At 34.1% G+C, this 13690-nt stretch overlaps 1 long non-coding RNA gene across 1 annotated transcript; it reads left to right on the top strand.

Annotated features, from left to right (window-relative positions):
- Positions 1 to 6728: 6728 nt before the first annotated feature.
- Positions 6729 to 12092, top strand: LOC127856038 (uncharacterized). Its single transcript, XR_008037826.1, has 4 exons — positions 6729 to 6797; positions 7176 to 7282; positions 8107 to 8250; positions 11889 to 12092. It is a non-coding gene; the product is annotated as an uncharacterized LOC127856038 (long non-coding RNA).
- Positions 12093 to 13690: the final 1598 nt, after the last annotated feature.

Raw genomic sequence — 13690 nt, 5'->3', positions numbered from 1 at the left:
GGGGTATAGAACCCGGGTTACTTTGAAGTAGTACCTGAGCCGACAACGATAAATTGAGCGTATTTAGAACATAATTCCAGGTGTGGAGTACGTCGTATTACCTATATTGGTACGCAACTTAAAAGAACATATAAACATAACAATCCATGCGTTATGTGTATTTAAAGAAAATGGATTTGATAGCATTCATTGTACAGTAAATAAGTACATATATATGGTGTTCAGTAAATAAGGTTATACGACAGAATCCAAGCGACCTGAAAAGTTAAGCCGGTTTTAGTTGTTCGCGTAGCAAACAGCTAATGTTTTTACTGAAAATTTCAAGTCAGTTCGGCTTATCTACGGAAAGCCTACTAACCGCCACACCTGCCGTATCCACACGAGTAAGAGTTGTATAATTTATGCAAGAAGTTGAGTCCTCCAACTATATTCATTCACAAATGGAAACAAATGTGAATAACGTGTTAAATGGAATATTTTTGAACGGAGCTTATATAGAAAAGAATCAACAAATAATGTTTGTATGATATGTGTCGCGGAAGAAATTATTTATGAATGATTAATATAGTCCACTTTCTGCTGCGTCTTAATGACGTAGTACAGGTCATTCATAATCTGAGGCTATTAATAGATTCGGGAAAACAACGCAATAGTATAAGGTTACGCTTGTATATATTCTTAATTTATAAAACGTTGAATATGAGTTCAACAATAACTCTAGGGATACGATAGACAACAACAAAAATGCTTCATAATCGCTTAAACCGAATATATAAAAAAAAACAATTAAATATATAACAAGAATTATCTGTTTCGTTATCTCGTTCATGCTTCTACAGCGGGTTAAATTTTTTATTTCTGGGAAATGTTCTTTTGTTCTCAACAGTTAGCGGCGATCTTTTGTATTTACTGGTGCTACCAACGCAATAGTAGAAGGTTAAGCTTGTTTATATTCACAGATCTCAATTTATAAAACGTTGAACATTAGATCACCAATTACTTCAGGTTTACTATAGACAACCTCAAAAATGCTTTATAATCGCTAAAACCGATTATTAAAAAACAACTAAATATAACAAGAAATATCTTTTAAAAAAGTAGACGGTGTTAATGCTGACTTTGAAATAAAGTTTGCAATTAACTTTTCTAAATAAATAAACTGAAAACAAAAGTTTAACTATTATGTTTTTTTCCACATGTAAGTCGCATATTCACCGCATGAAATGCATGTAATCGTTGTTCAAACCACAAATTAGTGTAAATAGATAAAAATTATACTACGGGAGTGCACATCATAATATTATGTGTCCTCACATGCTTTATTATGAGTATATTTCTTCACTATCGAAATATATCGTATATTAATATTTTTGATTTAAACGCAGTTTTCTTTCGACACATTTAAATCACACTTTCATAGCCGCGTTATGCGAAAATGGGTCTTATGCGTTTCGGCCAGCGTATTTTAAACCCAACATATGCATTTGCGCAGTCTGGTCAGAAGGGAAGCTGTCCGCTATAAAATCACTCAATGTGTTATGGTCTCATTATGTATCTCCTGACCAGACTGAGAGATGCGCAGGCTGAATGGGCTATATATATGATGGGCGCATAAGGAATAAGACCCATTTTCGCATGACGAGGGTCATTAAAAATCTCATTGCGAATTGTAAATGGCACATTTTAGAACAATGCTTTTGGATACAAAATTGAATTCAACAATTGACTTGTAAATAAGGGCAGCCCCATAAGTCGTTCAGGATCGATTTCCAGACATGCTGACCGAGTACGGCAAACATTGTGGTTTGATAATTAAATGATTTTCCTCTTATCCTGACACTATACTATTTCGGTAATGTTTGTTTTCTCATATTGGAAGCAAAACTGTGTTTATCGATAGTCAATTGTATATTCTCCGGACGATTTAGATAACGAGTACTGACGCTGAAATTCTGCGAGATGGGTTTTAACGCTTAATTGTAACTGGGCCACAATTTGTGTCGTTTGAAAAGACAGAGAGTAGTCCGGAATTCCTTACACTGAACAGTGCTACATCCTTTGCGCTGAGCACAGACACGGTGATGTAGCCAAAGTTCAGAGGTTTTATCTTGAATTAGCCTATGAAATATTCGAAAATAGTCACGCGTGTCTGCTTGCGTTATGTAAAAGTCATTTAAGTTGAAAAGCTGGGTACAACAGCTACGCCGAAAAAGCGCATTGGTGCTCTGTACCAATGTTTAGGTCAGAGTTGTTGACAACGTGTGAACTGCTAGGGTTACAAGTAATGCATAAACAACAAAGTACGGGTCAACAGGGTTGTCTTTATGACTACCTAATTCGTGCTTAAAAGTATTGCTTGCAGATTTTTTATATTTTTTTCATCAATTATCTTATTGTATATTTTGAATTTGTACATGGTGTCAAAAATCTAAGTTTTGTACAGGGAATTTAAATTATGAAATAATATTCTAAGTGAGATAGGTATTCAATATTCCAGCAATATTCAATTGATATGGTTGTGATTGCAAATTGTCTTTATATTCAGTTCTCATTACCATTTTATCATGCTTTCTATGCTTTCAGAACGTCCAAAAGGGCCATGTTGTTATTTTGTCTAAGTTATCTCTATAAAATAAATATGATGGTAAAAAGTGCACACAAATCTCGACCCGTGCGTTATGAAACACTCTTTATAAATTTGCATGGCGTGTGTTCATTTCAAACTTGCGATTAATTTTGAAAAATGAGTTGCGTCTTAACTTATGTAATAGCGAACACCTTCAGTGACTTCAGCGCTTTGATTGAATACCTATAGATACAAATCTTTGATAGACGTAATCGTAAGACAATGTTGTTCCGTTTTTAGTTGCGAGCGTTAGCTAACAACTTATTTAAAGAGGCAGTTTTCCAAGTCAGTCTGCTTTAGACTACGCTAGGAACGACAACTGCAAGTCACTACGCTAGGAACGATAACCACTGCCTGTTTATACTTAGGGGGCAGGGGATATATTTTTGACCAAATTTCGAGTTCCGAAAGGCCGCAAACAGTCAAATCCATTGCATCAAAACAGAAAGTGACACAAGAAAGCCTTTTTGTGTCAGTGTCATAGCATAGGCAATATACATTGAAAATACAACCAAAGACAAGGCTGGCTTCTTCACTTGTGAAACTATGGCCCTTGATCTTTCCCCCCACCCACCTCATTTTTAATGAAAAATTGAGAAATTTGACCCATTTCATGGCATGCACAGAACATTCAAACAGAATGCAATCCTAGTTTTGGCTACATTACTCACTAATTTCATCCCTGTGCTTTGTTTATTTGCCTAGAAAAGTGTCTCCCATACGTTTAGATTTTTCACAATTTACCTTCAAAATTTTGTTCTGTTTCTGCAGCGTGAAATATTGACTTCCGACAAAAGTGAAAACCTCCTTTTTGAAGATTCAAAATTTCCTTGCTAGGGAGCTGTGGCTAGTTGTAATGTTTTTTTCCAAAATTTTGAGACATTCTTTCTACAACCTAACACAAGAAATACATCTTATAAATACCTAGTTGATTTTTAAAGACCATAGGTAACACCTACCCTAAAGATATGTAATTTTCATGGACCCCCCTTTCACTGATATATCCCCTGCCACCTTAAGTTTTTTAATATATGCATAATAAAACAAAAAGCTTTTGTTATATTAACATATAATGTTTAATGAATTAAATGCAACATTTCTGAACTGTATCCTGTGTTTTGTTTGTATTTCATAGTAATTCCAAAAATTCACACAATTCAAGGGAAACAACCAGAACAGAAATAATCAAACAAATAGTGTTCCTATTCACAACATTTGACTCTATTTAGTAGAGAAGCACACAAGTTATATGTCAAATGTTTAAAATGATTATTGACACTATCAATCAGTCTTACAGATGTATATTCCCATATGATTACATAATACATGCACCAAATATTGATATTCATTCATTAAAATACCATTCAAAATTAGATCACTCCATAAGAAATCACAGCACAGTTATAAAAACAATCACGCTAGGAAAAACAAAGGTGTACTTTTCAAAAAAGGAGTATTTCCAAACTATAAAGTTTCTGCAGGCATGTGCCCTGTGTAGAGAATTAAGTTCAAGATTCTATTCCGTTGAATTCAGACCCTGACCTGGAAAGTGTCGTGCGATTGGGTGATTCTGTGGCTTACGATGTCTTGAATGCGTGTAATCGTTCTCGGGGTCCACTCGTTCTCCCTATTAAACTGCGACCACATCAAACAGTACCACAGTCTGAAAATCAAAGTGCTACAATTGGAAACAGTGGGCAAATATATCTGACTATGAGAACATCATTGTAAACAAGACACAGCTTGGAAACATTTTCAAGTGCATAAGGAACCTTCATGAGCACATATTTTCCTTTTGTTAATGCTTTGAGGCCCATATCTTAAGTACTTGATGTTGACACAAAGTTTACTATGGCATAAATGTGACACATGCATTTTTGATGACATGGCATGTTTATTTTCAAGATAATATAGTGCATGGTGAGCTTTAAGCCTTAGCCTTTTGCCGCGGAAACTACACCGCAGAACACCATAGACGCTTGGAGTGTACGCCCCCTTCCAGATGTGGCATTCACTTATTATTTCGTATTTTTTATCAAATAAATGCTTCAATCTTAGTCTTTCTTCATCGGTTAGGTGTCACATGAAGAAATATGTTGCCATAATGACTTCAAATAAGAAGAAAAAAAGAATTTATGTTTGCGGCATGTTACAAACCACTATTTTGCATACTTTTCCTATTTTTACCAACTTTTTCTACAAAACTGCAGACTTATCTTGCTTATTTAAGTATTCAAGCTCAGAAAATGTGCAAATGTAGATGCTATTACACAAATATGAGTTTAAACATTGTTTTCCAGTGCGAAACCAGCACACGTGAAATTTTCCTAAAATTAGCAATGGTTTTTACATTATTACCTCCCTTTGTTTTCCATAATCTCAACCATAGCGGTTAAAAGATATATGCAAAATTATGTTCGATTTGTTACCTCAACACATTTGTGGAATACATGTATCAATTTTCGTATGATATACACAATTTTAAAATTTTGCGTTTTGCTATTAAGGGGGCAGGGGATATATTTTTGACCAAATTTCGAGTTCCGAAAGGCCGCAAACAGTCAAATCCATTGCATCAAAACAGAAAGTGACACAAGAAAGCCTTTTTGTGTCAGTGTCATAGCATAGGCAATATACATTGAAAATACAACCAAAGACAAGGATGGCTTCTTCACTTGTGAAACTATGGCCCTTGATCTTTCCCCCCACCCACCTCATTTTTAATGAAAAATTGAGAAATTTGACCCATTTCATGGCATGCACAGAACATTCAAACAGAATGCAATCCTAGTTTTGGCTACATTACTCACTAATTTCATCCCTGTGCTTTGTTTATTTGCCTAGAAAAGTGTCTCCCATACGTTTAGATTTTTCACAATTTACCTTCAAAATTTTGTTCTGTTTCTGCAGCGTGAAATATTGACTTCCGACAAAAGTGAAAACCTCCTTTTTGAAGATTCAAAATTTCCTTGCTAGGGAGCTGTGGCTAGTTGTAATGTTTTTTTCCAAAATTTTGAGACATTCTTTCTACAACCTAACACAAGAAATACATCTTATAAATACCTAGTTGATTTTTAAAGACCATAGGTAACACCTACCCTAAAGATATGTAATTTTCATGGACCCCCCTTTCACTGATATATCCCCTGCCACCTTACCCACTGGTACACTTTAGCAGACAGCCTTTATTTAAGCAGTAGGTTTAAGAGCTTGTTCAACGATATTGGCCAGTCTAGTGTTTACAACAGCTTATGCGACGACATTTGCCAGTTTATCATTGAAATCTGTACATATTGGCTGCTTTTAGGGAAAACCGGGCTTAATACTGCATTAAACGTCTGTCATGTGGGCAAAATTGTTGCTCAAAATTTTAAAGAAAATAGATAAAGTATTAGATACACATAACACAACATGTGCACGATTATAAGTTTGTTAAACTTTAGCAAGGAAAGAAAATTCTAAAGATTGTTGCCAGTGCAGCAACCAAAAAAATATGAAAAAGAGACATATTGTTGTTATTTTGTCTACGTTATCTCTATAACATAAATATGAGGATAAACAGTGCACAAACATCTCAACCTGTGCTTTAAGACACCCTTTTTATAAATGGGTTGTGTTCATTTCAAACTTGCGATATAAAAAGCTATAACATAATTTTAAAAACTGGGTTGCGTCTAAGATTATGCAATAGCGAACAACTTCAGTGCCTTCAGCGTTTTGATTTAAATTGGATAATAAACCGTACATACATTACCATGAAAACTTAGTATATTTGATCGTCTAAAACAAACATTGCATCCATAAAACGCAATTAGTTTCAATTCCGCGCCATAACACATGGTTGCGCTTTTATTGCCGCTCGGACATTAGAAAATGCTGGACAAGCTTTGCGCCATATGCCATGCGGAGGTCACGTGACTATATACCAATTTCCGACAGAATAAGAAATCAACGGATCCTTTGGCCACTATTTGATTGAGTCGGCGAAAATGTTAATTACTTGACTAATTTGAAGTTTATGACCTGCCCTTGCGAATCTTGTGACACAAGAACAACTGGTATATAAAAAGGCTTTCGGACATTTTACGACGCATTCTACCAGCCTGTTTCAACTGTGAACGACTTCAACATTCACCTGAGCTTTCTTCCGATCCAGCGACAATCAACACAGGTATGTAGTATAAGTTCTTTAAATTATTTTATATTTCGATAGTTTATACAACAAAACGTAGTATTACTATTAAATTTCGTTGATTTGCACCGTAAATATTTCTATTTTGATTGGTTGGTGTGTTGTGATTAATTCAACCAATACTATTACAACTATCATGTAATTAAATGATTCAAGGACAAAACTGTTTGAATGTATATTTTTTTTAATAAATGGGATGACTTACACTGGGTATCTTTTAATGTCATCATCTTCGTCTCGAAAAGCGGCGTTCTTAAACTGAACACAACATATGCATAAATTAAAAATGAAACAATTACTATTCCATAGATATGGAACTAATAACGATTCTTGAATACCGTATTCCTAATTTTTCAGACATAATGAAGACAGTTTTCGCCATTCTTTTCGTCGCCCTGGTTTCCTTGAAATTTGCAGATTTAATAGACGCCGCGCCAACACCAATGGACGACGAAGACAGACAGGTAAACTTCAGTTTTGAATCCTATCCGTATTCCCATCGTATCATATTACATGTTGACCAATTGTCCGGTGTTTCAACTATTTTACGTTAACGCATTTATGCCTAGTGGACTCTCCCATCCTTCTAAATGGATCAATTTATTTCCAAAACTAGGGACGTGTAGTATATGTTTTTCTATATTTAGAATATTTCTTACAGAAATTCCTTTAAGCAAACAGCGCAGACCCTGATGAGACGCCGCATAATGCGGCGTCTTATCTGGGTCTACGCTGTTTGCCAAGGCCTTTTTTTCTAGACGCTAGGCATAAATGGGACAAGCATTGATTATTTGCTTTGTTATTATTACATTTTAAGTTATAATTCTCTATGCAAAACAGTAGCCTGTGCGATACGGACTCTCTTTATAAAACTGTCCAAATTATTTTAGTATATTGTGTAAACTTCCTCTAAGGCAAACAAAATTGACGCGTCTTGCTTTAAGTCTAAAACTTGTTCCGCGTAATGTTAAGACACCGATATTGAGGAATAATTAGATTCAAGAAGCAATATCAGGCGAGAAATTATTTATACATTCCGCTAGTATGTTATTTAAGGCAAGTAACCATTTGCTTATAAAATAGACGACAAAACATTCAACATACTTTTTTCGATAATGAAATGGCAAACTATCTACATTACAGATGGAATTGAAATGTTCGAATTACTTTTAAGCCATAATGTTACATTATACTAAATAATCGAGTCTAAAGTTGTCGCTTTTACATTTAATTATATAAGAAACACATCGAGCCTATAGCTGCCATAAGAAAGCGTTCTCTCTTTCAGGAAATAGTCAACTTAGCTGCAAGAATCATTAAGGTCGCCATCTCGAATACCGGATACTATGCCAGTGAAAAGCGGAACGCCGGAACTGTGGACTCACTCTACAATCTTCCCCACCTCCTTAGCGTTGGAAAAAAGTAACTTTATGTAAGTACTAAAAAGTTATTTTCCGTTTCTATTTGCTACCACGTTGTCGATTTCATTTCATTCTGTATGGTTATTGGTCACTGGCCCTTAATAAAAGACCATATGCTGTAATACGGTTTCTCTTGTGCCATTGTCTTGCGAACGTTTCAAATCGTTTGTATTTTAAAGGGACCTTTTCGCAGATTCTTTCATGTTTTGAAGTTTGTCATTTAATGCTTTAAATTGATAAATGCAATCATTGGAACTGAAGAGTCCTGAATAAAACAAAAATAAATTTAAATAAAGAGCGCTTAAACCCGGCTATCCGTGCAAACATGGTCGCAGGGGTGTTTTATACTGTATATACGCAATCCTCTTAATGTCACATAATATAACGATAACAAATTCTACAATCGTTTCGCGTCTGTAATGCTTGGAAATTTCAGTGTTTTTTTTTAATCTTTAAATCGTCAAAAAATTTAGATAATTGGTATTTTAGAGCATGGTAAATGTTCAGTATTACTGTTTCCTTGCGGAAAAAAAAATAACAACGAAAATTTGCAAATCTGAAACATTGTTTTTCTTCAATTTTGTCAATTTATCCAAACGTGAAAAGATCCCTTTAAATAAGAGCACTGCTGTTTCTATACCTAATAATAAGCATAATTTCTGAAAATGTATATATTATTGTTAACAATTCAAATAAGTTTTTTTTATTTCAATGAGTTTCCGCCGAATATTTTCGGATTTAAGGCATTATTTTAATGCGTCTTTAAACTAAATGCGTTTTGGATTTAGTTCAATATATTATATTATAGACCTTAGATTTGTAAGTTTGCTTGCTTAAAGTTTCAATCTTGTTTGACGCATAATGCGCACAAGTCCGATTTTGTAAATTTTGTCATAAAATAACATGGCCTCATTATATATATTATTCATATATTGCATATTGTATCGTTAAACCTGCGTCTTTTGATTGTATATTTGATAAATAAGATTCTTTAAACTTCATTAACATACTATCATTCCGAAAATTCTCTTTCGCATTATTTGCGTTTGAAACATTTGTGTTTACGGTAGCAGTCTTTAAAATACACAGTGGTACAAAAACGGATATTAATTGGGACACTATGAAACATTAAATTAACCTGCGCGCAGAGATTTGACTGGAACCAGCATAGCTGGATCAAATTCCTGCCTTTATAACCAACCCCTTGAAGATAGGCGAGCCTCGTGTTACAATAATTTTCCCTTTGTTATTTTGACTTTTTTAATTTAGGCAATTTACTTTTTATAATCAACCAAAACTATTTCAAAATATATAAGAAAATGATACTTCTTTTCATAATAATTATATTATACTTAAACAAAAAAATGCTACCAAATCTGGTAAGATTTTCTTGTGATGGCAGATTTTGTATGTTAGAGCATGAAACGACAACTCTGGGTGGAGATTGCAATTGAGAGCATGGAACGACAACTCTGCGTTGAGATTGAATGTGAGAGCATGGAACGACAACTCTGCGTGGAGACTGAATGTGAGAGCATGGAACGACAACTCTGCGTGGAGATTGATATTAAATATGTAACAATTATGACAATTTCAGAAACTTAAATTATACTATTGTGTGTCGCTTTTGATATGGGATGTACATGTCCAGCGTTTGCCCTTACGGACTAAAATTTTATATCATTACTTCACTCCCGCTGAACTACGTTACAATGAGAGGTGCGTCTGCACGACAACGCGGTACGGCGTCATAACTACAACGGTTACGGCGTCTTTTCACAGTTTGTTGACGATACGGGACATTTTTAAAACAAATGATATTTACGGTAATTTTGAATAGTTTTTTTATGTGTAAGCCAATGTTTATTTAAATACGGATATTGTGTTCCTCTTTCACGGCTGGCCATGTAATTTATTCCTATGTTATCGATAAAATGGAAGTTTTACAGACCTGTATAGACAACTCATAAAATCATTGGAATATACTTCAAAGTCTGACATTAAACAGATGGAAATGCAAACAGACGTAAGCAAGAACGAATATTGAATCATTCTTATCAAGATCTGTCTCAAAATTAACTGCATGTAAGTGTAACTAGATCAATTTTGATGAATTAAAATGTTACGGCGTCTTACAGAGAGTGTTACAGTGCATTTACTACAACATGTTTAAGGTTACGGTATAGTATCGACGTTTACTAGAGGTTTCGGTATAACAAGTTCGGTAAATTGTATTTATATAGTAAATGTTGTGGAGGGTTCGGTAAAATGGATCTTTATAGCGGTATACCTACAATAAGGTGTTAATGCCACCCATTATTGTCTTACATTACGGGCATATATTTGCAGACTGGCGATTATTTTTTAATTGATTAATTAATGGAATGCCTACAGTAAATAATTTAGGGGCATGAATGAGCTACCACTGAACTTTAAAAAAAATAGTTTTAGGAACCAAACCAAAAAATGTAGATTGAATTTAAAATGTAACTTTATTGAAAGTAAATTTACGATTTAAATAAATCAGTACTTATTTTTTTAACGATTTGTTCATTTATTTAAAAAAAATAGTAATAATAAATGTTGATTTAAAGACTGAATTAATAGAAGATCTTCAATTTAGATCAATGCCTTAAACAAATGTTCAAAGTCTTGTAAAATAGTGTAGTACTGATTTATTTAAAATATTTTTTTTTTAATGAATTTGCGATTCTAAGATTAATTCAGTCTTTAATTGTATATTTTTACTATTTTTTTATCTAAAAATAAATGTACCAAATCATAAAAAATTGTATTACTGATTGATTAAAAAAGCGCCATAAAGAAATACAAATAAATATTACCCAAATGAAGTCTTGCTTTTAAATGACCTTAATATGTTATTGAATTCCCCACTTTCGATGTGTGAAATATTTTCTACATTCCTGTTAAATTCTTTACAGTAATTGAGGTAATTAGTAACCGTTGTTGTTGCAATCAATGACGACCTCCATACTCACGTCCAAAATGGTACTATCGTGGAACGAAATCACCATGGTTTTAAATTTGACTTCCTGCAGGCGCTGTAACGCTGTAAAGAAGACACCGTAACATGTCTTAGTCGTAAGAGAAGATACCGTAACATGGACACGGAGTTGACATGCTACAACTTTTTTGCAAAATCGGATAGAAATCACCAATAATAGTATACACATGGGCATCACATGATTGTAAAAGAGTGAACTTGATACAGATCATTAAAAAGAATCATCGTGACAGAAACTGCAAGCCAGAAACAACGAATTTATTAGATTTGCTATGTTTTGAGCTTGAACTTCTTTCTTTTATCATGATTTCACGCTAGAAAATGTCTCGATAGCTTAGGTAGCGAGTAAAGAAACATTAATTAATGAAAATAAATGCCATTTCCCGGTTTAAGTGTAAGTTTAAACAAAGAAATTACCTGTCTAAACGCGTGTGTATGTCTATAACTGTCAATACGCTGTAACCGTTGTAGTTACCACGCCGTATCGCGTTGTCGTACAGACGCACCTCTCATTGTAACGTAGTTCAGCGGGAGTGTACTTGCTTATGGAAATTGTTTATCGACGGTTTATGATATTACATTTGTGAATTCAGTTAAATTTATTTACAAGTGAATACATTACAGATACAAGATGGTGCTGCATTCTGGACGAGTCACATTTCGGCAGCGGATAAGGATCTTCAAAGTGCATATTTCGAACTTATTTTGCATAACGGATTGTTTTACATATTGACAGTACTGTGGGCTAACTCACAGATGTTAAGACAAGAATCCTTATTGTGACGATTTCTGAATGTTGCGTGTTATGATATTGAATAAAGTTTATACCAGCTTATTTTATGTTTTCTTTTCCATTTAACTGTACTTGATGTCGTGTTTTTTCATTTGAGATAGCTATTTAAGTCTTACTGAAGATAAGTTTATTTTGTAAAAGTTAAGAATACATAAACCACGATCCAGTTTTGGCGAGGGGTTAAATAGTATGTGATGAGAAATAAACTGATCGCAATAAACACTTATTAATTAGTTCTATAATACCACAACATACTGTGTCTTTATTTTGAAGATAGAAGAAAGAAAATACACAAACTAGCAAGAAAAGTATAAATCATGTCAAGAAAAACAACAATATGACGTCATTCAAATGCGCGTGTTGTTTTATTAAACGCCGTGTTTATAAAGCTAAATTAAGTTGTATTCAAAGACAGTGTGATTATATGTAGTAACTCAATGTGGATGGAATTGAAAATTAAATAATATGCAGCTTTTCTATACCTTTCATAATAACGTTGTTGTTTTTCAAATATAAAGACTTGGTAAAACTGCGGTGTTTTTTTGTAAATCCACAGACATGATCAAGTTTAAAAATAAAAATGAGCCGCGCTCTATGAAAAGGGAGTTTAGTGCATGTGCGTAAAGTGTCGTCCCAGATTAGCCTGTGCAGTCCGCTCAGGCTAATCAGGGATTACACTTTCCGCCTAAAGTAGATTTTTTCGAAAAAGAAACTTTCTTGAAACGAAATATATCATAAAAGCGGAAAGTGTCGTCCCTGATGAGCCTGTGCCGACTGCACAGTCTAATCTGGGACGACACTTTACGCACGTGCATTAAATCCCCTTTTCAGGGAGCACAGCTCACATATATCTGAATGTTCTCTTAACTTGTGTTGAGGTGATGGTGCACAATTAATTGAGACAAATCTAAAACCTGATTTCTTTTAAATATGTGTGTGTGTGCAAATATGAATCAGTGAAGTTGGACTTCATTCAACATGCCTGTGTTGTATCCATCGACAAAATTCAGAAGTTTTATATTTTTCACTTCTTCTCGCACCATCCAGTATCAGGAATACATGTGCATACAAACCATGAAAATAAAATAAAAACACGCATAGACAAATAATTAAATTAAGTTTAACACACACTTTAAACACTTTATCTCTTTAACCCTTTAAGCGCTGGAACCGAATTTTAAAGGTCTTTGCAAACAGTTTGGATCCAGATGAGACGCCACAGAATAATACGCATAAGTACAATAAATAAATAAGAGTTTAGCAACTTACAACACAGATTTGTATTTTTGTCCACACAAAACACTAATATAATCGTTTGAATGTTTATTTCAATTGTGTACGATGATCCGTCCTTCACCTTAAGCTATTTATGGAGTTTTTTGCTTCCGCGCCTCATAGTTACTGAATACCTGAAACCGAGAACCGTATTTTACTTTGAGCGTCTAATCGACATGGAGCTTGACTCGAAATTGCCGATAAATAATTCCCGATTTAAAACGATTTCGACGTTATAACGCAAACAAAAGGACAAATGTGTGTTGTAAGTTGATGAACTCTTATTTGTTTATCGAACTAATACGTATTATGTTCGGTAGCTGTGGCATTTCGATAGTTTTACTCTTGTAAAATTGGC

Source organism: Dreissena polymorpha, chromosome 13 (assembly GCF_020536995.1).
Source record: "Dreissena polymorpha isolate Duluth1 chromosome 13, UMN_Dpol_1.0, whole genome shotgun sequence".
Classification (NCBI taxonomy): domain Eukaryota; kingdom Metazoa; phylum Mollusca; class Bivalvia; order Myida; family Dreissenidae; genus Dreissena; species Dreissena polymorpha.
This window is presented reverse-complemented; position numbering and strand designations above follow the sequence as displayed.